The sequence below is a fragment of the Heliangelus exortis genome, chromosome 7 (genome assembly GCF_036169615.1).
Source record: "Heliangelus exortis chromosome 7, bHelExo1.hap1, whole genome shotgun sequence".
NCBI lineage: Eukaryota > Metazoa > Chordata > Aves > Apodiformes > Trochilidae > Heliangelus > Heliangelus exortis.
The window spans coordinates 30,479,307-30,500,246 of record NC_092428.1 but is presented as its reverse complement, the minus strand read 5'-3'; the positions used below and the strand labels follow the sequence as shown (position 1 = coordinate 30,500,246).

Genomic DNA, 20,940 nt, shown 5'->3' with positions numbered 1-20,940 from the left:
CCTCCTCTGGGTGAACCTTCCCTACCAAGGGATAGTTGGATGAGATGATCTCCAGAGGTCCCTTCCAACCCCTTTATCATCATTATCTGATTATCTCATCCCCACACTTGGTTCTTCACCATGTGCTTGTCCTGGGCTGCCCAGGTGCCACAGCAGTGTGGAGATGTTTGTCTAGACCTAAAAGAGTTTGTTTTAAAAATGTCTTCTCTTGAAGAAAGTTTATTCTTCTGCCCTACAAATAATTCCACCCCTATTTGGCAAGGTTTTTTGTCTTCCAAATTAAACACAGAGCCCCAGAGTCTTCTGCTGTGTTGTGCAAGTGTGCTCCCCTTCTTTTTCTTCATGATTTTTCTGTGGGACATGTGTGAAAAGAGTGATGACTCTCCACAACCTCCTTCTCTTTGAGACCACTGAACACTTTTATTAGGTGCTTTAGAGTCCGTTTTTCCTGGCAATGGCACATCATCCACTTCTTGCCTCTTTTTCCTCATGAGATAGATAGAAATCTTACTTTCCTTTTTTCTCTTTATTTCCCTCCTGGTAAGCTCTGAAGTCAGACTCAATTTTTTTGCTCCCAATGCTTGCAAAGGTGTTTTCACTCTGGAAACTCAAGTTGCTTGGCAGCCTGAGTCCATGTGGCTGAGTCCAAACTTGTTTTCTTGTTAACCTTCTGCAAGAGTCAACAGCTAGAGCCTGTGTTAGTCTGTTTGCCACTCCTCAGATGGGGGACAGATGTGCAGGAGAGGAGGCCAAGTTCGTAAGCTGGATGCATTGGCTCACATGAGAACCAGAGCTCCAATATACCGTCAGATTTTCCTGTGTCAGTAGAGAATTGGGAGATGTCCTCTTTCAGAAGCTCTGTGAGATGTCCTATTCCAGAAGCTCTGTGAGATGTCCTATTTCAGAAGCCCTGGGAGATGTCCTATTACAGGAGCTCTGTGGAATGTCCTATTCCAGGAGCCCTATGAGATGTCCTGTTCCAGAAGCTCTGTGGGATGTCCTACCCCAGGCACTCATGACCATGAGCAACCATTGAGGAGCTTGGCTGCTGCAGAACAGCTATAACCACCTCACTTGTTCCAGCCAGAACCTGTACCAGGATGGCATTCACCTTCCTAAGAGCCAAGGATGATCCTTTACTAAAGGTTTGTGCAGCACCCTGTGGGTTGCAGGCTCAGCTGTTGCCCTCAGGTGATTATTGAGTCAATAAGTATAAACCCCATATTCATATAAGTATAAATCCTCATACTCAGCTGGAAAATTATGGCCTAGAAGAATCCTTGCTATGGATTCCCACTTGAGATCAGTGGTTATGATGCATTGGGAGGCACTGAGATGTTCAAAGTCAGGGCTGAATTATTCTCTCTTTTGCCTTTCTATGGACAGACCATCTAATCCCCTGGAGATCCCAATCAGGGCAAACAAGGAGTTCTAGGTTTGATGGAAAATGCTTGGCTCAGGGGGGATTTACTGCTGCTAATCACCTTGCAGCAGTGATTAACATTCTTGAGGTAATTTCAAATTCAATGAAGTAAACCATAGCATCAAACTGTAGCATTTCCAAATACCTTCTGTAATGGAATATCATGTCTAGATGCCTGGGACATGTTTGATTTCTTTTAGGCTGGGTTTCTAATTTTATTTAAGTGCATGAAGCCTTACAACCAGAGACCTGAGATGTGTTTTTTTTGAGAAGTATGAATATGTCCTTGGCAATACTTGAGAGGAAGAATTTAGTTAAGATTGTAGGGCATAGGCCAACAGGCTTGTCACTTTGGATGTAGAAAGTGAGGTCATAATAAATTATTTTTCTGCTGTTTTTAAACAGAATGTTGGATAAAATATTATGCAGAGTTGCAAGCTGGTTGTGTAATCTGTATCTTCTGTGTATTGAATGCTGACCTCCTCCTGAATGATTTAAGAAGAGGAAGGAAATATGAAATCAGGAGAATAGGTTACAGAATACTGGGTTTGCAGTGCTTTTTGTAGGCAGAGTTCTCATAGACAGTATTTTTCACTGGAATGTCATGGTACACATGAAATTTTTGGATGTTACATGTCTGGCACACAATAACATGTGAATGAAGTAGTCAGATTGAATTGATTTTAAAGTAGGTTGGATTGCACCTGAAAGGCACTCAGAACCAAGATTGCAACTTTTTTTTGTTGCAACAACATTGCAACTCCTTCAGAAAATATGGTACTTGATTGCTTTCAACTGGAAAAACCTGGGCTGCACAGGCAAATCTACACTTCAGAGAAAATGGTCCTTTTCCCAAGAAGTTCTTAAAGAATTGTGATTTCTTTTAGGAAAATGCAATGAGCGGTTTTATTCCAATTCATGTAAGAAAATGTAAGAAATGTAAGAAAATAGTAATAGAGTTGTCTTTCTGAAGCAATCTTTTTTTATAAGGTTAAAGACTTGCATTTGGTCATGGCTCTGTGTCTGGTGTACAAGCAGTAGAAAGCAGGAGAGGCTTCTTAAAACTGTTTTAAAGCAGGATGTTGAGAGTTAAAGCATAAACCTAGCAGGATCTAGATAAGGCTCTGGGGATCTTCAATAATGAAGAAAATTAGTTAAGACAGGAAAAGTAAATACTTGCTCCTATAAGAGTGCTAATGGACATTTAAAAGCCGGGACTCTGAAATCCTTGCGGAGTTGAACAAATAATTTTTTTCTTTTTTTTTTTTTCCTCCCTAGGTAAATTGCCTCTCACTACGTTAGGAGTTTGCCTTCATGTTGACTGAAACCACTTCTTGTGCTCAGCACCTTGTGCTCTCCCCTTGCTTTCCAGGGACAGATCTCCCCAGGTTTCCATGGATAACATTCTGCAACAGGGGTTGGAGGTGCTGGAGCTCCTGTAGGAAGAAATTCTTTGCTGTGAGGGTGCTGAGCCCCAGGTGTCCCAGAGAAGCTGTGGCTGCCCCATCCCTGGCAGTGTCTCAGCCCAGGTTGGATGGGGCTTGGAGCATCCTGGGCTGGTGGGAGGTGTCCCTGACCATGGGCAGGGGATTGGAACTGGATGATCTTTAAGGTCCCTTCCAACCCAAACCATTCTATGATAGGATTCTCTGCTATTTCATTGCATCTCCCACCTCATGGGTCTGCTCCCGCTGCCCTTCACAGCCATTGTGTCCCAAAGACGTCATTTCAAACCTACCTCTCTGAGTTTCTTAGCAGCTCTGGTGCTGTGTAGCAGGTTCCCAGAGTTATTTCCTATGAGACTGACTGTTTTCTGGCTATTTGTATGGTCCCGGTGTAATCAGATGACAGTCACACCCTGTTTTTCTGAGACTTGTAAACAGACTCAGATGCTTATTTAACAACTAAAAATGAAAGCAACTTTTAAAAACATCCCAAACCATTAAGTTATCTAGATACCATATGAGTTGTTCAGTGAGAAGTGTCTTTGTTGGAGAAAGAGGAATGTCCTGGAAAGGGTAGCTCCAATATCATGCCTTCCATGGCATTCTACTACATGTGCAAATTCCATTAACTCTGTATATTTGGGTCCTTGGAACTACGTAGAGCTGAAGTTGGATCTGATCTTAGACTGAGACACATTCATACTCAGGCACTCTTGGTGGCTGAAAGCAAGATTTGTGTCAGCATGCAGTGCCTGGGAATTAATGGGATTTGTACTCTTAAAGCAGTCAGACACTTGAAATATTGTTTTTCACTTTTTTTCAATTTCCCCTCCAAACTCAAATCAGAAAATCAAAATCCAGTCTCCTCACCACTCATATTTTTCCTTCCAGAGACTGTGCTTACCCTAAGCCTGAATTTGGCCTCTTGTCTTTGCAGGTAGCATAATGCTGACTTTCATACTTTTGGCTTCCTACACAGGACTTCATCTGTCCTACAAGGCTGAACCATACATGGCTTGAGAGGTAACTTAAAAGACCACATTGTAGAATCTGGCTAACAATCCTATGGGGCTTTTTTTCCCCTATTTCCCTTGCTGTTTAATAAGGGAGCTGCCACTACATATGCCTTAAAGTCCTTTCTGTAAACCTCTGTGACATTTAAGAAGAGTATCAGGATGTGCTAACATTCCCCCAACCATTTGTATTAACTCCTTTGAAGGTGGAAAGGATCCCATGGGTAGTTTGCTTTCTTCTTGAAAATATTTGTAAAGCTGGATGTAAAAATGTGAGTAATCGAGTGAATGTGTTCTTTTAATTAAATGAATGCCTTGTTTCAGGGTATAAGATTAACCAGTAGAGCTACCTGAGGAGTATGCAAAAAAAAAAAAAAAAAAAAAAAAAAAAATTTCAAAAAAGGGTAATTGAATCATTTGTACAAAGGAATAAGAGAGAGCTGCTGGGTGAATACCAGTTTAATCAGAATTGCCACTCCTCCTAATTCCAGTTGGGACTGGAATTTAGTCTGGTCCAGCCAGATGATACAGATTCAGATACAGTATTTGCAAACTTAATCAGGAGCACCAGGTTTTTCTCATGACCTGTTCCATGGTCTCCAGCTGAATGGGCTCTTGTGCCCTTGCATCTGCAAGCAGCCCAGGCTGCAACATAAAGGGCTCAGCTCTGCCCTTGTGCCCCTCTGCATTTCACACTGGTGCCTAGAAATGGCACTACACATCTCTGCTTTCAAGTGACACCCAGTGGTTCATTTTCCCCTCTATTCAGCCAGGATTTAATTGCCCTGCACATCAAAAGCAGAATATCCCCCAATTACCATCCTCCTGCCTAGCAAACAGCTAGCTGCCTAGCTCAGGAATTTTGCCAAGAGATCCAAGCACCCGGAGGAGAATGGAAGTGTCCAAACACAGGCCAGAGGAGCAGGGGAAAAAAAAAAATACAAAAAGAAACAGGCCCAGATGAGCAGGTGTTAAATAATTCCTTTTTTTTTTTTTTTTTTTCCTTTTTTTCTGTGCACCTCCATCTGCTGATGTCTGCAGAACATTCCTGGATGCAGCATGGTGCTTTTTAGCAGCAGAAAAGGCATATCCACAACAGCCTTCTGCAGGGCTCCTGCCCTTCCAGCTCAACCAAAGGTGCAGGGCACAATTTCCACCTTCAGGGGGGCCTCAGCAGTGGGCTTGCAAGGTGTCCTTGCCTTAAAAATATTTCTTCTTTCCACCTCCTGCAGCTTAAGCTACTTGCCAGTTTAAGCAATTGTTTGATGAAGAAAAAAAAAAAAAGGAAAAAAACCCCAAAACCACAAAAAAACAGGTAAAAGAATCACAGTTTGGGTTGGAAGGGGCCATAAAGATCACCAAGATCCAACCCCTCTATGTGGGCAGGGACGCCTCCCACCTAGACCAGGTTGTACCAGTTCAGATCCCAAAGGTGTCAAGAACCAGGAATTGTGTGAAAAATTCATTTTCAGGTTGCTATAGGGCTGTTGAGTACAAGCTTACAGGCAATTCAACTTGATTTTTACACCAAGAGGCAGTTAACTCATCAACCCTGGAAATTCAAACTCTTCAAATTTCAAAAGAATGCTTCTATGTTGTTTCTTCCTCCTTACCCCCTATTCTGCCTGGATTTATTTCAGACAGAAATTTTATGTATCTTCTTATACAGCTCCTAGAAGACAAAGCTCTGTTTAGTTTGTCACTGGAGGGGTTTTTCTGATAATAATGTTAAAAAAAAAAAAAGGTGACTAGGTTTCTGCTGTAAGAGAAACCTGCTGGCTTTTTATAAACATTTTCCCTTCCAGCTTTGCTGCAGTGCAGATCTCAGCCTGAAAAGCTGGCTTTAAAAGTTTGCCGTCTTGTACAGGAGTCAGGAAACAGTCTGGGCTGATTAGAGAGATAGGTTTTCAAAGAAAAGTAGGAATTTAGAGAGGACTTCACTGGAGCTGCATACCAAGGTAAGGAATAGTTTTGACTTGGAAAGTGATGAGAAAATTATTCACACTCCCTAGAGGTTGCCTAGATAGGACAGTCGGGGAAGAACAAAAAACCCACCACTGGTAATGACTTGAAACCTTCCACAGAGATTTCCAGACATGAAAATTGACTTTTGCTCACATCCTGCATCCAAACCCTTTCCAGGATGTCTGGGAACAGGCTGATGCCATGAACTCTCTCGAGAAAGTTCAGGGGTAGCTGAGTAGATGCAAAAGTGGTAATTTGCATCATGCCATGGCTGGGGCTCCCAGCCACTTTAGATCAGCCCAAGTAAGATTCAGTCCTGACCTGTGTCCCCTTGTCCTTACACCCTGCCTTGCTGTGCTACTTGGTTGACAACCTTTTTGGGTAAAAGCTGAGAAATATCTTCTATATGTGTGCAGCAAACCCAGTGCACAAGTTGCACCTCCTGGCCCTGTTCCTGTAAAATATTGAATCATGTTCTTGAACACACAAATCAGAATATTGTTTGGGGTGGGAAAAACGTTCAAAATCGTGGAGTCCAACCATAAATAGTGTCCTTCAGGGAAATGGCACTGTTTGCTTTCTTCAGGCAATGCACAGGCACAGGGCATTAAGGCTGCTAATGGTTTCCTTGCATGTGTATTTTCATATGGCAATTTAAAGGGTCTGCCTGCAAATCCCAGCAAAAAAAAAAATGGAGAGGGACAGAAGTGTTTGCAAGTTCCACACAGCTGCAAGCACAAGGAGCTGGTGCTTTTGAGAGGACTGCTTAAGCAGCTGGAAAAAATGCCATTTGTCAGGGAATTACCATAGCCCAGTCTAGAGCAGACTGCTGCCTGGATGCCTTTCCAAACCCTGACATATTAATGTGTGCTGCAACTTGGAAAGATAATTCCAATTTTCACAGGGATTTCGGTGGCATTAGGATAGGTACACAGAGATTTGCATCAGCCTGTGTGCACCCAGAGAGAAAATTCCGTTTGGTTTTCCTTGTGGATCTATCCCTGCGGTTTGTGTAGTGACCACCAGGACCACAAGCACAGCAGGTTGTTTCCAAATGCCTGATTCAGGCTTGTGTAAAACCTTTTTTTTTTTCCTCCTTGGCACTAGGTAAAAAAAAAAACAACATACGAGCTGCCATCCAGAGCTGGATTGCAGACAGGAGGTAAGCAGAGACATCACTCAGTGGACTGTTTGAACAGGCAAGTGTAGCTGGAGGTCATCTCCATAAATAGGATAATCAAAGACAAGGCTAAATCATCTTAATATTATATTTTGTTTAGTTTTATTTTTAATTTTTTTTTTTGTGGGAGGGTTTGTTTGGTTTTTTGTGGGGGTTTGTTTGTGTATGGGTTTTTTGGTTGGTTGGGTTTTTTTAGGATATTTACCCCTTGCTATGTTTTCATGGTGGACCCTTTGCCCCTTCTTCTCCCTCCTCCTCTTCCTCCTGAGAAACAGAACATGATGGACCCTGCATCCTGACTTTGCTGGGAAAGCCCTGTGCTGGCCAAACACTTCCCCAGGTACCTCATAATTCAGGATATCATCAGCATCCCATGGCTACACTCAGTAGTCTCTTCCCATTTGCTTCTGAGCAGAAGACACCCATCTGTTTATTGTCTCAGCAAAAAAATCCCCTGCATGCTTTTAGAGGTGCAATAAAACACAATTTCATTGTCTGCCAGGGGTTGTGGCTCTTATTTTTCACCAAGTCTGAGAAGACTTGGAGCTGCCAGCTGCAGCACTCCCTGGTGTTGTCAGCTTCTTGCAAACCATGGTGACCTGTTTCATTAAGAGCTGTTCCCTCTCCGTGCTCCCTGAGAATGGTGTTTAAGGACAGATTTTCCCTTCTCACCTCAATTTCTTTATTGGGCTTTGCACTTCTCGCCCCTGAAAGGGGAGCACAGAGCAGATGTTGATAGCATTTATTTATATTTAGGGAAAGTGTGGGGTAGGTTGGGCAGTGCTGGATTCCTCTGTGGCTGTTGCCTTCATGTGGAAGCACCCTGTTTTCTGAGGCTTGGTGCTTCCTGCAGTAAAGCCCTGAGTCACTCTTGTGTCATGCTGTGATTCCCCCGACACCCTTGCAATGATATTTTTAGCTTCAAATCAGGGTTCTGATGCTCTAGTAAAAGAAAAAAAAAATTCCTTTTCCCTAAACACCTTTTTTTTTATCTTTGTCTTTTGGATCTTGTCTGCCAGTGGCAACTGAGGTCAATGCTCTTCAAAATAAAATTGGATGGTAAGAATTATTGTTCCAGCTCAGTTAAAAGCTTGAATGTTTCCATACTAATGTCTGCCATTCTTTTCTTTTGAATGACACTGCTGCTGACTGGGAGCTGCCAGGAACAGTTTGAGCATTAAGGATGCACGAGTAAAACCGCAATATTTTAATTTTTTTTTTTTTTTTTAAGCTGGTCCTTTTGAGTGTCTTAGGAATGTGTGTTCATATCACATCAAAACTGCTAGCAATGGCAGGGGTTTTCCTCTGCAGAAAGGGGGCCTTGTAAGTAGTTGTATTCACTGGAGTTAAAATTAGGTTTCTGTGGTGCTGACTTGCAGCCAGCTTTTCCCACAGGGAAATTTATTTATTTAAAAAAAAAAAAAAAAAAAAAAAAAAAAAGGCCCTAAAATAGTTACGGGCATATGACATGTGGACTTGAGAGTCCATTTGGATCAAATCTTCCTTTGTATTTCTTTCATCCATGGTGTTTACAGGAACTTTCCTTTCTAACACGAGTGGGCAACAGTTTTCTCTAATTTGAGCTTTTATAGGTGTATTCTGTGGGATTACAGTTAGAGAAATGGAATAAAATTCTTCCTCAGACCACTGATCTGGAGAGAGCAGGGCTTGTCCATGGAGATGCCCTTGGTTCTCCCACTGTGTTCCTTGGATTTTTTTAAACAATAGGAATTAGATGTATTTGTTAGTGTATTTGTTTTAGGTGAAAACAGTCAATTTTATGAACTGACCAGTACTTAAGTGCATTACAGAACAAGCAAACTGGAATTTGTGTTGTACATCATGGTTTCCTTCTTTTGGTCCACACCAAAGGCAGAAGTTCTGTTTCCTCAGAGCCCACTTGGGAGTTTTCTTCCTGCATTTTGGCCAGGGTCAGAAATAAATCTTGGCCTTTCTGCCAGCCAGACATGGTTCATTTCACCTTTCTTTCCTGCATTCTCCTGGCATGGTTCTGCAACACCTCAAGAACATGGACTGGCAGAACCCCACCAGGAATGATTTTGTCAGAACAACAACTTTGTCAGTGTGAAACTTCTCAGAGGAAAAAAGTTTCCCTGATTCAACTAAATATATGAAGGGAGATGTGGTGGTGTTAACTTTCAAAGGGAATTAGGATCCACTTGCTGAGTCCTTTACCACCCTCTGCTTTTGGGCTGCAGAAAGATCTTTCAGGCAAGTTGCAAGTGCATGATTATTGATGATTATTTTGATTTCTATTGGGAAAGGTCCTGTGGATATTGAGGGAAAAAGTGACTCGGGGTTCAGGTATTATTATCATTTGGTTAATTTGTGTTTTAAGGGGGTATAATACCAATTCTTGTATCTTTTGGCAGTATCTGGTTTGTGCAGGGTTTCTTATCCTTAAAAGCCATTTACTCACCATCAGTCCCAGGTGGGGTTGCTGATCAGTTGCAAGTTACAAGAGCACATATGCACATGACTTAATTTGATTCTGTAAGGGAGAAAAAAAATTTAGATTTCTAAAAAAAGTTAGATTTCTACCCTCATTTTTTGGTTTCTGATAAGATCCTTGCCTGATTCCCTGCTCCAGCTGAATGCCCTGGCATTCCCTGAGCAAAGTACAGCCAAGGTGGAGTCTAAGAGATGGTCATAAATCAACTGGGACACAATAGTTCTCTCTCTGACACCTGCTGCAAGCCCCTTGTGAATGCCACAGGGTTAAATTGCTGTAGTTTAAAAAACAAAATCTGCATTTTGAGGAACAAAATGTTCCTGAGGAGTTATTCATAAAGATCAGTCACCCAGAAAAAAACCAAAACAAAACCAAAAAACACACACATCAAAGGAAAATCTTTAAACTGGACCTGTATTACCAACAATTACAAGCTGAATGCATGATGCTTTATTATTAAGGAAGCTCAATAAATGTTATGATGGTCTAGTTAGGCAGAATAACTCACTGCACTGGCTAAATCTCCTTACAATAGTGGTCTGCATCAGGAGGTTAATAGTGCATCTCTTCTGTTCTCTGCTCAGAAGAAAAACCTTCCGTCCTCTACCTCCCACCTTTTTATTTTTCATTAGCATCCTCTTAAAGACAGCTAAAGAACTCTGACAAACAGCATGGTTTGTTTGCTTAGTGTGCAAACCCTGGGGTATCAGATAGACTTATATTGATCTTGTAGACTGCACCTAACTTCTGTTTGTTTTATTTTGAGGTTTCATGGGACCAAGAGCCTCTGTAATGCAGAAGCTGTATCTGTTTGTATGAAGAAGTACAGAAGGGGCATGTGAAGGTCTACAAAAGGAGTAGAATCAATAAAGAGAAATGAAGATGCACTTCATTTGTGTGCATGTAAGTCCCTTCCAAAGCCACTGAGACCTGTGATTATTTTGTCCTCTCAGACTTTGCCTAGACAAAGGGTTTGTTCCAAACTTCTTTAGTCCTTGAATTCAATTAATCATAGAATCGATCACTGAATGGTTTGGGTTGGAAGGGACATTTAAAGACCATCAAGTCCAACACCTCTGCAATCAGCAGGGGCATCAATTAGCTCAGCCTGCCCAGAGCCCCATCCAGCCTGGCCTTGAATGTGTCCAGGGATGAGGTATCTACCACCTCCCTGGGCGGCCTGTACCAGTGGTTCACCACCCTCATCATAAGAAATATCATCCTTATATCTAGTCTAAATCTCCTCTCTTTTAACTTAAAACCATTACCCCTCATCCTGTCACTACAGGCCCTGCTCAGGAGTTTGTCCCCTTCTTTCCTGTAGACACCCTTTATGGACTGGAAGATGCTCTAAAATCTCCCTGAAGCCTTCTCTCAATCTGTCTTCACAAGAGAGGTGTTCCAGCCCTCTGATCATCTTTTTGGCCTTCTCTGAACTCCCTCCAACAACCTCTGTGTCTTTCCTGTGCTGAGGACCCCAGAAGAGTTCTCCAGGTGAGTTCTCACCAGGGCAGAGGGGCAGAACCTCCTCCCTTGACCTGCTGGTCATTCTGCTTTTGATGTGATTCAGGGTAAAGTTGGCTTTCTGGGTTCAGCTCATGTCCAGCTTTCCATCCTCTTTTAACCCACCAGCACCCCCAAGTCCTTCTCTGCAGGGCTGCTCTCAATACTGGCAATAAATAGATGTGTATAAGTGAAGAAAGCATTCCCCACTCTTTTGTTTTTAAAGCTTTGTCTATGGCAAACTCTCCCTGCATTTGAGTGGAGAAAATAACCATTCTGCCTTTTAAAATTATTTTTTGTTGGGATCTGACAACTAAACTAACATTTCTGCCTGCCAGCTTGTCTCAGAGTGTGAAACTGAAGTGAGGGCAAGAAAGCATAGTGCAGAATCTGAAAAGCAAGATTTTATGTTTTTTGTTTTTTAGGTGTGTAGAAGGACCTGTTTCTGTTTGCTTTATGCCTAACTTTGCTTTGGAAGTTCCCCATTGATTGGTTGCATTGGCAGGTACAGTAGTAAAGCTACTGAGCATCTGCTGCTTCTTTGCAGGGGGCTTGGGGAAGAAGGGTTAAAGGGCAGGGGGGTAAATGAAGATTTAATCAGCCATTCAACTGATATATTTATTTATTGAAGAAACCAGAATTTGATCAGCATCTGGGGCCAAGTCTGGGTTTTAATCCAGCTCAGTGGAAGTGGGGACTGGAGGCTGCCTGGAGGGTCGTCTCCTCTCTCCAGCATTTCTAGCAGAGGCAGAAAAGCTTTTCCCTTCCACATACAACCTTCTGCTTCTTCTCTGCCAGTAAAAATAAGAAAAAGGCATGGCTTAAATAGCAGACCTCCCTCAGAATAACTCTGTGGTCATGAGCTGAGGGCAGAAATTGTTCCTTCTCCTCAGAATACACAAGATAAATGGTTTGTGTGAGTGTTATTTCTTTTCTGTGCCCCCCCCCGTGCTTCCCTGCCTTTTTTTTTTTTTTTTTTTTTTTTTTTTTTTTTTTTTTTTTTTTTCAGAAAGGGGGTTCATATTTTTGAGCCATTTCCTTTAAGAAAGTGCAAGAGAGCTATTAAACACATATTTCCCTTGGAAATATCACCAGAGCCTTCTTTTACTTGCAGCAGAGAAAAGCACATTGACATATTTTCACTTTTACTGTTTGATTGGGTTGTTCTGCTCAGTCTTCTCTGTTCTGTGTGATTTTTTAAGTTGAAATGGTTCCTCTGGTAACCACTAATCAGACAGCCCAGGCTGGGAATTTCTCTAATTTACTCCACAATATACTTTGGTAGTGGAGGAACGGGGAAAACTGAGGAATGCTGAAACTTTTCTTCACCCCCCTCCCCTTCCATTGGCATCCTGAGATTAAAGTTTGGGTTTTTTTTCTCCTCTCAAACCCCTGACCCCTTTGCTTCCTTGTAGCTCAGCATCCTCTAGATGTCCCTTAGGCACAGCTTACCCCTCTGTACATGCAGATAGCTTAATAATAGGGATTCCTGCTGTGAAGGTTTTATGGACTCTGTGAAATCCCAGAGGGATTGAGGGGGATCTGCATCACAAAGCAGTGTTTGGTGCAGGTCTCTGCTCCCAGCGGGTACACAAAAGGTAAAGGAAACTCAATGTGTCAGGCATCATCTTTCTAATCCATTGTGGGGTGCTGTTTAATCTCCTTCAAAAAGATGTCTTGAAGAACTCCCGGTGTCTTCATTGAGCTTTCAGGACGGGGGCTGGGGCTGTTGGGTGGTTGGTGACGATCTGCTGCTCCCTGGGGATGGAGTTTGGATTAATTAACACCTAAAGGCAGCTCTACCGCCAGCCCATCCTTGCCAGCCTGGGAAGGAGTTTCTCATATTTGGTCTGGAAGAAGCATCTGTAATCCTATAAACAGGGGTGGGAAGAAAGAATTGGAAATTCTTCCTCTTTCTGGCTCAACTCAGAAAAATGAAAAAGCCCTTAGAGCTGATACAGCCAGGGGAGGAAGGGTCAGACCATCCTGGGAACAGGGATGCTAATGGATACACCTCTGCTTTCCCAGGTATCTGCTCACCTTACCAAATCTGAAGGCTTCCCCCAAAGTCCTCTGGCTCAGCCCCCAAGCTCTATGTAGCCTCAAGATCCATGTTTCTGCTTTTTCCCATGCAAGTATCAGTCCCTTAAACCATTTATGAAAAAACTGAATAGTGGGAAAGGGTTTGGAATGGGGGAGGTAAATGTGTATTGAATAATAACACAGTTTTCTGGCCCTGAAAGTTCTAACAAGCCTTCAACTCCTGTTGGCTCCTAGAGGAGTATCATGTAGCATCAGCCCCACTGCTTCCTGGAGGATGTTCTGTTATGAAGGAGTATGTTATATTATTATGGAGTATGTTATGATATGAAAAGGTAATTAAACACTGAATAGGCTGCCAAGGGAGGTGGTTGAATCACTAACACTGGAAGTGTTTGCAAGACATGTAGATGTGGTGCTTAGGAATAAGGTTTAGCACCAGACTCAGTAGAGTTAATTTAATTGTTGGACTTTAAAGGTCTTTTTCTTTTCTGTCTGCTTCTGGGGCTGTGTTATGCTATGGTCTGTTCTGTTAGGGTGTTATTGAGGAACCTGAGAAGGAGAAATCTCTTGGCTCTTGAAGAACTCACTGTGATGTTAACCAGCAGTAAATTCCTAAAGTAAAATCACCAAGAAAATGGATGCATTGAGTAAGATGGATGAAAAATGAAGACTGGGCACAAGAAGGCCAAACTTTTATCAATATTGACCTTTGTCTGCCAGCGGAGTTTCATCATAGTAACTTTTAGCTAGCATGGACAGTTTAATGAATAAGAGAAAAGTACCAGAGGGGCAGATAATGAGAACAATTTATAGATCACAGATCTTTTTTTTTTTTTTCTCAGTAAGTGGAGATCATCTTTATTGTAAAATTCTGAGGAAGAAAATGTGAATACTAAAGTGGCGCAAATGGGCAAAAGACACAGAGTTCAGAGGAGAGTTCACGTCCTGCAGTAAGAGCTGGTGGTGACTCAGTTGGGGTGCATTCTGTCTACGTATAGAAAGCTATAGACTTTACAAAGACACAAAAGAAGGGGAGAGGTAGGAGAAAAATGCAGAATCCCTTTCTTTTAATCCACCTTCCAGTGTTTGGTTTAGCTACAGTATAGGTAATAACAAAAGAACACTGGGTATTTATTAACTGAAAGCTGAACCTTGTGGATGAGTGTCTATAGAAAGAAGAAAACCATGACACTTGAGAAAGCACTCAAGCTCTGTCTCTCCTAGTTGGAACTGAGATCTTTAGTTTCATTTAGTTGCTATCTGACACATCTTCAACTCCTGAGACAGAGGAGCTGAATCTTTCCAGGACACTGCCCCCCACCATCACCAACCTGCACACCCTCAAAGTCATCTGCTGCTTGGGCTGACTCCCTGTGGCCATGCCCAGGGAAAACCCACACCAGGTTCCAGGAGGATGAGCCCCCCTCTGCATTCAGCCAAGGAGAGGGCTTGGAGCAGGAATTTTGTGCATTGTCCATCTTGAATTGCCTTGGCTGTTGCACCTCCTGCCTTCTTCATCCAGCTGCTGGTAGCACACAAAGTAGCACTGGGGGTGGCCAGAGCCTGAAAGATTGGAAATGTTTCAGGGATATCTGTTCACCAGGTGGGCCTTGATCTTCCAAAGAGCCACCTGGAGTCCTAGGTTACTTGTCAAAGTGGTGCTTAGGGTGACCTTGTGGTGGTAGATCCACCAGGAATGCCTGGCAGGAAGGTGCTGAAGCTGTTACTGTTGGAGGCAGAAGGTCAACAAAGCTCAATAGCAATAACTGGGCAAAGATTGACACCTAGGGACAAATTCTAGCCTTTAAATCTTTTTTTTGGCCCTAGTTCTCACTCAAGAGCAGAGGCCTTGAGGTTTGCTAGCAGGGCTTTTAATTACATTCATTAATTTTCACTTGACACCAGGAAACCGGAACACATACCCTTTTGCTCTTCTCTATCTCTTCTGGACTTTTCTGATGGTATTGTGTGGCTGGAGCTGGTGGAAAAGATTCAGTTGCAAAAAAAAAAAAAAATAAATGAAAATACATTGACTATTTAAAAAAAACCCAGACTTTAAAAAAATTGTAGCTATCTCTTCATTTATTTGTTTTAAATAGCTCTTTCATGTGCTGGGACAAAGGGACATTGTATTAATTGTGAAGTGTGAAATGTTTTTCTTGTTTGCTTGGGACAACAACTGGGAATACATGGATTTGCCTATTCACGCTTTATTGTTATGACAACATTTTTTTCACAAAGTATTTGAAAGCCAGTGCTGTGAAAGGAATCAAGTTGGCTATAAATCTGGAGGAGTTTCATGCTTTTGTTTTAAGCTTTCGTGTATGAGCTTTGTCAAAATTGTGAGTCTTTCATCCATGGTGTCTGCCTGATTCAAGGGTTCTTTTCTTGTTCAAATATCCTTTAGTCAAACGCATTTGACTGAAAGGCTGTGCAAACATGAGCTGGCTATGATAAGGGTTCTACATGAAATCTTTAATGTGCTTTGTCAGCATGAGATTTTTTTTTTTCAGCTGTGCGCCTCAGTAAATGCTTTTTTTTTTTCCCCCCTCTACAGTAAGTTAATTTTCTTGAAGTGCATTTCTTATTTATAATTGCTGTAATTTTGGGATGGATTTATGACAATAAGTCATTATGCTTTAGGTGAAATGTTAATCCACTGGGGATTAGTGTTACTTGAAAAACACTGCCCTGTGTTCCTTAAATGAGCTGCACCAGAACTTAGGTCCCAGCCGTGCTTGGGTGTGCAGTGGATCCATTTTCTATGTCTCTCTTTCCTCAGTGAGCTGCCTGTCAAGCTTTCTTTAGCTCCAAAATGCTAAAAAAGGCATCGTTAGGAGTCTAATCCTGTAACTTTGCCAAGCACTCAAAAGGTGCCTAGAGGAGAGCACATTACCCAGCTTAATAAAACTGAAAGATGGGCTTTGCCTCTCAAATGGGACTGTCATATGGGAGGGAGGGCATCATTGCACAGGCAGGGACTGGGAACAGAAGGGTTCATTTAAACCCTGTCCCAGCTCCCTAACATCCAGGATAGTTGTTGAAAAAAATCAACTGTTTGTCCCTTAGCAAACTATTGGTGTCATGCAATACACAAGTTATTTTCTCTGGCTAGTTTGCCTCTGCAGCTAGGAAGAATAAGAAGTAAAACTTTTCTTTGGAAAACTCTGGGGTTTTGCTGCTCTTCAGTGCTATGTTTAGAGCCTGAGCTTTTTCCAGCTCCTATTCATCTCCACTCACCTTTGCTTTTCTTGGTAAATGTCTCCATTGGCATAGAGCTCTAAGACAGGAAAAAAAAGGAGAAATTTTACCACATGCCTCTGCTAAACACTATCTAATAATGTGCTGGATACTTTCCATTCCACCCAAGCTGCATGATTGTTCATCAAATGAAATTAAGTTAATTTGTGTAATGTTTTGATGAGTAATTTTAATCAGGGTTGTGGAGAAACTGCTCTCAAGTCTGGAAATGTAAGGGCTTCTGGTAGTAAACAAATCTTGTGGCTTTTAGGCATTTCACTTAATCTGATTTTTCAGATGACAGAACATGTTCCTCCTCTTGCCCTATGGTCTTCAAGGCTTAGAAGCACATTTGTAACCCAATTTAATTTGTTCCTCCCTTAAACCAGTGGAAAGAGTGAGAGGAAAAGGTGGTTTTCATCCTCTGGCAGGTCAGAAGAAGTCTTGAAACTTCTTGAAGCTTCTTTGGTTTTACCTGTCCTGCACGCAGTAAGTGCATGAGTCTGATGATGCCCTCTGAAAATTAGAAATTCCTTTGCAAAGTCCATGTTGGATGGAATTCATGGGGAAACTGGGGAGTGTGAGGTGATGTGATAGGTTTTCAGCACACAGCTGTAGCCTAAAAGGATCTACCAAAGAAATCTCTTGCTTTCTGGCAGTGGCTACAGGGATGAATTTGGTCCATCAGTCTTAAGAAATCTTTAGTGCATGTCCCTGGTGCCTTCACCACTCCCAGATGGACAAGTTTTGTTTCAGGCTGACATTGGAAAGCAGTAAGAAGTTGGAAAAGGAGTGACTGGTGAAAATACTGCTATTGCATGGTAGTTAGCAAGAAGTTGTTCCATTTGGAATGGAAGGAGCTGATCTGTTTTCTTCTTGGGCTGTCCCAGCCAATCTGTGGCTCAGAAGGCTCAGTGTGCTTAGTTAACCAGAGAAATTAAGGAACAGAAATTCAAAAATTAATTTTTCATTTGCCAGACAACATTATCCACAGGTGAGTGAAATGGGTTGTAAGGTCTGTGAGAACTGCAAGAATCCATTAAGGCAAAAAGTACCCAGACTGTCTGGTTATTCATTTATTATTTGACCATTTATTATTGTGGTGGTAGAGTTCCCAAGTCCCTCTCCCTGTGGGCTTCTGTGTGCTGCCAGGCAATGGATCAGGGTGAGGGGGATGTGCTGTGGATGTAGCCCAGGGGCTTGGGGGAGCACCCAATGCCAGTCACAAATGCAGCTCCTGGAGGCAATGGGAATGGCTGCAAATCAGGAATTCACATTTTACAAATACCCTCTGATCATTCAGCATAATTCTTTAATTTTAGGAACCTTCCATTAATAATATTTTTCCCAGAATTTTTCCAGAGAGGACACACAAACAGGAAAGTCGTGGTTATTTTAATATATGTGTGAATAGGAAGACAGGACTGTGATGCAGGGGTTATAACCATTTAGCAACACTCCTCCATTTACTATTGGTAAGCACCATTTCACACCCCTGCTGAAGGTTTCAAGAATTGGTCCCACGAGCCATTTCCCTCTTTTATTAAACTCTTTGTCATAATTTTGTCCTTTTCCAAACACATTACCTGCTATTTTAAAACTGAGAATCTCCAGATGTTTTTGTTGGTTTTTTTTTTTTACTTTGTTTTTGCTAAGGCAGATTTAATGTTCCCTCTGAAAAATACCACAGCAAACAAAAGATGCGTGCTGTGACAGAAATCACAGGTTCTTTTTTTTTTTTTTCCCTTGGCAGATATTCAATAGGCTGGGAGTGCAGGGAGTGCCTGATGAAGTTCATGATTCCCAAATTGCCAGAAACATCTTTGTCTTCCATGCTGAAGCAAACAGAGATGTGGTGCAGGTCTTGCTGCCCATGGTGCAGGCTTCACAAGGAAGAAACTCTCCTACCTTCCCCTACAAACTCCTCTAGAAAATATTGCATGAATTCTCCTCAAGTTTTCTGTTGGTGTCAGCCTTTATCTCCTAAAAAAAAAGAAAAAAAGAGCCCAGGTGTGACCATCAGATTTGATGCCATCCAGCAGCAGAGCTGCTTTACCTGCCCCATGCAGAGGGTCATCCCTGTGCTGGTGAAAAGATGCTGCAAAACCTTAAGGGGCTTCATCTTCTGGACATTGGACTTTATAGCATAAACCTCTTGTATCTAGTAATTTTTTTCCCTATTAATGCAGCATCTACTACTTGGAGATGTTCTTGCTGTTGCATCTCCCTTAATTTCGGAGGGAGATACTCCCATTTTACAGAGAAGACACGAAAACCAGAATTAATACACCTTGTGCAATATCTCAGAGGGGTACAAGGGAATTCTGAACCTTGTTCTCCCAAGACTCTCACCTAGCACAATAATTTCTTTCCCATATTCCAAAGGTTTCTGCAAAATAAGCCCATATGGACAAACATTCTGGTGTGGTGGGATGCAGCCACTTCTGCTTGGCCCAGAAAATGGTGTTGACTGGTTGGGTGAGTTCTGGGGAGGTTTCCCAGATGATTGATGTCCACACAGTGCTGGGTAGGGATTTATGTTACATCTGAAGCTCTTATCAGTGCACAGTAACTTGGGATGTGGAGGCTGCAAAAAGAAACATTGGGCTGGAAGGGAGTCCAAGGCATGCAGTGTGTTCAGTACAGGTATTTAACAGAAGAATATGACATTGGTTTTTCTATCACCTGGATGATCTCACAAATTTTTTTGGCACCACATTTGGTTTAAGGAGATGCTGGATATGCATTAAAAATCCATTGTAGCTCAGCCTTCCCTTGTCCTTAAGGGTGCCATGAGCTGAGTCCATTCCCCTCAGAAGCATCATTCTTGTGTGTTAACCTGATATATTTCTTACTGTGTGAAACTACTTTCTTCACACAGCCTCTCTTTTTCTCACCAGTGTTTTCTTTGGTTATGCTGATCACACAGCTGCAGCAAACCAGGGGGTTTGATGTTATTTTAATGCATTGTTTTCTCAAGCATTACAGCTTTATACCTGCATTTTTCTACAGATACAGTGGGTTCTGTCTGCTGTGTAGGGCTCTGACTCTGGAGAAGCTGAGATGTACATTAACTGTGCTCTTTGCTTCTCTTCCTCTCCCTTCCTCAGTAACCTTCAGAGCCAGTCAGCTGGTGGAGAGGCGTGGCTGGAGGACAGGAGCCTCCTGGCTGCTTCATTTATCTGCAGAGCCACTGGATCAACACCTGCACAGCACAGCTAGGAACAGAGATCACATCTTGCACCATTCCCTTCCCTGAGTTCACCTGCCTATCTGGGGACACAATGGATTGGCAGCTTCTGCTGCAGCCATCTAACAAATGCACCATCTGTTTGTTTTTTTTTCTTTTTCCTTTTTTTTTTTTTAGACTCAAGCCATACACCTGAACCAAAACCTCTGCTTCCAGATCCCAAGAGGGTTGCTTAGAAATTCTTCTGAGTTTAATAATTAAACAAACAAACAAAAAAATAAACAACAAAAAAAAAAAAATTATTTAATCTCTCAGCAGAGATCCTCCGAGCTGTGCACGTGCCTGCCATGAGCAACTGCACACTCATTACCTCATTCCTTCCAGCCCCCGTGTTGTTAGGGCTTGTTCCTTGTCACATCTCAAGCCTGCCCTGTAATTTCTTCGGGGCAAGGACTGTGTATGTTTGCTTGGTAAGGTATCTATGGGAATAACATAAAATCCTAATGGTATTAACAGCAAGTGTGAAAGGCGGTTTGGAAACTGGAGTTAATTTTGAAATTTTGGCTCTTTGGTCCAGGTTGAGTAATCAGGCAGAAAACGGGGAGAAGAAAGATTACATCCTGCTCCAAAGTAATTAAAATTAGGATTTGAAATTAGAAATTGCTGTTAAGGAAATGGCCAGTGAAACCTCGGGAGCCAAGCTCAGAGCCACCCCAAGGTGAACACTGGGACATGTGGTGCCCTTTGGTGTCTCAGGCTTGTGAGCAAGGTGACACAGCCCAGGTGGGAATGGTGCAGATCCAAGTAGGGATATGGTAAACAGCCTAGGTACAAAAGGAGAGGTTGTCTTGGGCTGTAGTGTTGTCTTTGGATCCTGTTTTTTAGGGATAGATCAGTCCTGCCAGGTGGAAGTGATGACAGGGACTGCTTCTCCTGATTCCTCTCCTGCCCAGAACTGGTTCTTTCCCTGCAGCCTCTGTCATCACCTTCTCCTCCTCCTCTTCAGCCCTGTGGATGCATGCCCAGCCTGCCTGCTGGCAGCCCAAGATAGGTGTCTACCTGGAAAACTGAAGGAGCTTTGGTGCAAGGGAATAATATTATCAAAACAGAGGATCTGAGGGTGAGGTTTTCCAGTGAAGAAGTAGATGTCACCAAATGAGGTAGAACTTCCAAAGGGCAGAGACCCTGAGACAGCTGCAGGGACTTCTCCCACCTGGTCCTGTGCTCCTTGAGGCAGTGGACAGGGCAGAAACTGGATTCCCAGGAGTGAAGCCAGGCTGCAGGGATTCAGCAGAGCTGGATTTGCTGCAGTTCATCCATGGCTGGATGTTGGCAGAGCAATGAGAAACTTCTCTCTCCTCCTAGCATTGCAAATAATTTTATCTGTTTTTTTTTTTTCCCCCCAAGATGCCATCATGGTGAACAAGCTGAGAGCATTTGTCCAGTATGAGTGTCAGCAGAGGAG

The 20,940-nt window shown here is 42.5% G+C and overlaps 2 long non-coding RNA genes across 2 annotated transcripts; both read left to right on the top strand.

Annotated features, from left to right (window-relative positions):
- The first annotated feature begins 928 nt into the window (after positions 1-928).
- LOC139798064 (uncharacterized) lies at positions 929-3,895 on the top strand. Its single transcript, XR_011726698.1, has 2 exons — positions 929-1,145; positions 3,806-3,895. It is a non-coding gene; the product is annotated as an uncharacterized lncRNA (long non-coding RNA).
- A 3,056-nt stretch (positions 3,896-6,951) lies between these two features.
- LOC139798063 (uncharacterized) lies at positions 6,952-19,614 on the top strand. Its single transcript, XR_011726697.1, has 3 exons — positions 6,952-7,008; positions 10,824-10,993; positions 18,039-19,614. It is a non-coding gene; the product is annotated as an uncharacterized lncRNA (long non-coding RNA).
- Positions 19,615-20,940: the final 1,326 nt, after the last annotated feature.